Source organism: Aulostomus chinensis, chromosome 14 (genome assembly GCF_037954235.1).
Source record: "Aulostomus chinensis isolate RoL2024-O1b breed Wild chromosome 14, RoL_Achi_v1.0, whole genome shotgun sequence".
NCBI lineage: Eukaryota > Metazoa > Chordata > Actinopteri > Syngnathiformes > Aulostomidae > Aulostomus > Aulostomus chinensis.
In genome coordinates, this window is record NC_141333.1 from 19,817,754 (window position 1) to 19,822,772 (window position 5,019).

General features: G+C 44.6%; 1 pseudogene; it reads right to left on the reverse strand.

Annotated features, from left to right (window-relative positions):
* Window positions 1-4,306: 4,306 nt before the first annotated feature.
* The window catches only part of LOC147250077 (uncharacterized), an 18,021-nt pseudogene continuing 17,308 nt past the window's right edge, over window positions 4,307-5,019 (reverse strand).

Genomic DNA, 5,019 nt, shown 5'->3' on the forward strand with positions numbered 1-5,019 from the left:
GGGCAGTGGACACGGTGGGAGAATGTCGAAAGGAGCAGAAACACATTTCATGTGCACATGTGGCGCTATTGAGTTTTTTTCGTTTTTTTGGGGGGGGGGGGGATTATTGATTTTTCCGCCAGAACAGATGTGTGTGCAAAATTTGGTAATTTTTCGAGCGTGTTTAGGGGGTCAATTTTGGTGTTAAGTGTTTTGAGTGTGTCGAGCAAAGCACCTCTGGGCTCAGGCCCTAACTAAATTCCTTTGGATAAATGGACTCAAAACTTTTTATTGTGGGATTGAACACTGAATTCAGGAGTGCACGTGCGCAGTACAGCTGAATGGGTGACCACTTTGCTGTAGATTGATTTTGATGTTGAAGGACGCAGAATTTCTCATCACAAGTTGAGTTATTAATCTGTAATATATCATGTGATGAGGCTGCACGGTGGTGCAGTGGTTAGCACTGTGGCCTCACAGCAAGAAGGTTCCGTTCGAGGTTCGAGTCCCGGCTTAATAGGACTGGCTTAATAGATCCTGTCTGCTGTTGAACACCAAAAAGACTACGTGTATGATGTTCTCTAAGCATGAAACTGAAATTTCACATTCTAATATAATTTTAGGTGAAGATGAACTACAACTGGTACAAGAGTATAAATACCTGGGTGTCACATTGGATTCAACTCTGTCTTTTAGGAGCCACATTTGAAAAAATATCAAACACCATCAAATTTAACCTGAGCAACTTCAAACAGATAAGGCCATCTCTAAACTATAGTGCTGCTTTAATGTTCCTTCACTCAATGATTTTCTCACACATCGATTACTGTATAACAAGCTGGTCTTTTTTCCAGAGCCACTGCACTCAAACCAATTGAATCTTTGTACAAAAAAGCAGTTAAAACTTTAGATAAAAAGCCACTCTCATACCACTGCTGTAGCATTCTTCCCAAATATAAATTGTTAAGTTTTGAAAACTTTAAGAACTTCAAAATAGCTTGTCTGATGTTCAAAGTCCTTAATGGACTGGCACCACCGCCACTTAACGATTATATTAAACGGAGGGGAGTCAGCCACACCATCGCTTGAGTCACCAGGGGCCTCATGTATCAACGCCTTTTACGCAAGAAAAACTTGCGTACGCCAGGATCGGCGCTCACGTTCAGATGTATCAACGCGAAAAGTTCGTTGATTCTTGCGCTGTTTCACGCCAACTCCAAAGGTGCTGTAGAAGTTGGCCGAAAGCGGATTCTTGCGTTAACTGCACTTTGGTCCGTTGGCGACACCCTGTGGCGGTGTTTGGTAACTGACATTATTTGATAACCGCACATACATCGGGCACAAAAAAGCCTTCCAGCGGGAGATGGCGGACCGCCAGTCGACCCCCACCCGGGCCATGCCCTGGGTGGCGGACCTGATCATCCGCTTCTCCCGCATTAAATTCCCTTACGGTGCGGTTGAACAGGTCAATATTAAAGCGCAATTTGCAGCAATAGGCAGATTCTCTAATGTCTAATTCTCTAATGACTGCAATGTTGCCATAAAAGCGCCGTCCCATTAGGAACACGCTTACGTTCAACGTAAGGGTTTCCACTCCAATGTGCAGATCATCGATGGGAGGGATGGACGCCGATCCCTGCCGGGCAGCCGTCCTCGCACGTATGAATTTCATTTCCACAGTGTGAATGGGTAAGAAGCGATTACACGATTCATGAAGCCAGATTAATTTATTTTGTCCACTAAACGTTTCAGAACATTTATGTTCCAGCCGCTCGTCGATCCCCGTTATTCCCTTAATAATGTCCTCCTGCGACTGCAGGACCGCCTGTGTGAGGACCCTCCCTCTGGATCAGTGTGGGCCGGGGGATGCGCCGCTGGGTCCTGGTGGGCGGAAGGACCGTCCGCCGCTTGTCGGCCTGGTGCTGGGGCGGGGGGACGGGCTGGCCTGAATGCCCCTGGTCCTGGCGGATGACTCTGAGCCGGCGGACGGGCTGGCGCGGGAGCCGGCGGGGGTGCTGCACGTCGGCGGCATGGCTGAGGGATCGATTTCTATTAAACATACTGGTTTATTTAAATGGCTGATTCAGTGTGTTTGCCTTTACATCTGTGGCAAAGCATGTGGACATGTTGCGTAAGAAATGGAGTTTCCACTGACCCTCCAGGCTCTCGGAGTCAGCGTGGGTCAATCCCCCTCCGGCGTTCGCACATATTGATACATCCGGATTTGTTTTTTGGTTTTTTTTTGCGTATGCAACTCTCTCTCTTCTTGCGACCGCAAGTTTTTAGTATGAGATCCAAGCAAGTATTGATACATGAGGCCCCTGGTCTCCATATGATTGTAGTAATTGTGAGAAAATGAGCTTTTGATCATGTTGTGTTCATATGACACCACCCTATCAGGAGTTGATTGTGTATAAGTACATGACGTGATTGTTTATGTTAAGTTGTGCAGGCTGCGATTTGAGCCCGAACTGTCAAGGCTGACTGACGAAAACAACAGGACAAGACGACCTGACTGTGCAGGAGGCAGGAGTACTAATCAAGAAGTGTGATATGCATGAGTGTAAAATTATGTATGCAAAAAAGGTGTAGCTTCAAGCATATATTCACTGTTTGTTGATATCTTATTCAGACTCTCTGCTGCACTCTCAAGGTGCATGTAGTGGGGTCTCCAGTTATATCTGTGTCTGCTTTGTTGTGTGAAATAAAGTGTTGATTTGTCTAAAGCAGACGACTCCGGTTGATCTCTTCTCATCAACGGACCCGGTGAAGTCAGCATACTTCAACATAATGTATCCCTGTTGTAAGTCTTCTTTTCTCTTTCTGTCTTCTTCTTCCCCCCTTTTTCTTCTTTCTCTTTTTCTCTCTCTTTTGGTAGAATATGTTTGCTTCTTCTTTTTTACCTTTAACACCAACCTGCCAAGGGACTACGGCTTTAAATTAGCCTTTGGCTACAAACTGGCATGTTTACATGTGAAATGTTCATGAATATGTACTGTCCCTTTTAAATAAAATAAATAAACAAAAACGACAAGAGGTATGGATTCTGCAAAGGCTCCGTGGACACAGGAGGATCTGGAAGGCTTGGTCGAGCATTGGCGTGAGCACCCCTGCCTTTACACTGTCTGCGTTTGCTAATCCATCCAATCCACACTCTCTTCCTCCTTTTTTGTTTTTTTTTCGCTACGTAGTAGCGCACAAACGACCTGGAGGGCTGCATTCTGCTCCCCGTCCATGTTTACAATGAAAGGGGCGTGCGCTGCATTCAAGACTTTCCTGGCCAGCTAGGCAGTCGGCCATGCTGACTGACGGGGAAAATCGTGTAGTCTGAACACTCCTGTCCTCCTACAAATCTTGTAGCGGGAACATCAGCCCGATTGAGCGTCGGGTGGTGTGAACAGCAGGGCGTGTCGCAGACAAAAAAAGTTGTGTAGTATGAACAGGGCTTTACAGCGTTTTGTAGGTTTCTAGTTTTAATTGTTTTACTTTCATTCTTCTATTTCTTGCCACTATTTTACCAAGATTTTAGTTTCATTGATTTATATTTCAATCCCCTCTGTTTATCTATCTATCTATCACTTTAAAGCATCTGAAAGAACAGCTTTTTTTTTTTTTTTTAAGAGAGAATAATTCATTCAAACCCAGAGAAAAATGTGGTCCAGGCACGACCAAAGATATTGAAATGATGATGTGAAGAATTTAAAAACTTCAGAGTGCCACTTGTTCAATAATGTCATGCTTCAAAGCCCAGGGTGTTCCAGGATTTGGTGTGTTCCTTTGTGGCACTCACTTTCCAACTAGGGAGACGCAGGCACTTCTCATCTGAATAAGCAGACCTCTTGGTGCACCAGGTGGGGGCACCTACAGCTTGTGTTTATATTAGCGAACAGCAAGCGTCCACCAAGGCCACCAGAGGAGAGATCGCCTGAGAGGAGCTGGTCACCAGTACTTCCACTTTGTCTGGCATCAATAGAACAGCACTGCAATACTGTGCATCTCGTGACCTGATCGATGCACCCTTGAAATAGCAATTCACGCATAACACCACTGACTGAAGAACAGTATCTTCTCGGTCTATTGTGCAAGCATTTTCTGGGGTTTTCATTGTCAGTTTTTGCAAACACACTCTTCATACATGATATGTATACAGAGATTATACTTAAACTTATTTTACACAATATAAATTTCAAATTTTCTCATGTCTTATAAGGCTGCCATCTGAGTTGCCTGATGATCATGTTACCTCCTTAGCAGAGTTAGCAAGCTGAAAGTCTATTGTTTATCCCTTGATGATTTTAACTACTGCTGTTGTTGGCTATTTCTACTTTTATTCACTCTTTTGTCTTGTGGTGGGAGTTTGACCACCTACTGGAGGCTGCAGCTGAAGCATAAAGGCATGAATCACATCATCTAGTTCGGTCTAAGGATAAGTGACACATAAATATTACAGCTTTGCACACATAGCAGCAAACAACTCATGTTGAGTTCATTCTGTTTCACTGACCATGGAGGCCCCCCGCTGTCCCCAGGCAGTCCTGCACAGAGCAAACACACTGTCAGGCCATCAGCTGGATGCTTAATGTCATTTCACATGCAAACTGAAGGGAATGGAGGGTGTTGATTTAAAAGTGAATGTCCTCTACTTGCCCTTAAGCAGGCAATGTTGTGAGAGCAGTCAGCTGAAGCTCTTTCTTTCCAGTCTTCTAGGATCTGTGAACATTAGTGCCATGTCAGTTGTCAGGACTGTGCAGCTCTGTGGGATCAGGATGAACATGCACTTTTTTACTTCTTGAAGAGAGATATGACAGTGCTAGTAGATGACATGTCTGTGACACATTGTTGGCTTCTCATCATTTTGCCAACATGGCCTTCAAGCCACGTAGCAAACCAAGATATTACTTCCCACTCAGACTGTGCCCTCCTTTATCACTCATTTTCTAGGCAGAGAGGTAAACAAACAACGTGGATGTCATTGAGTCAAACGTTAGCGTTGTGGTTGCGTGCATTGCAATGTTGTCTCTTTTGCAAAGCATATGAACT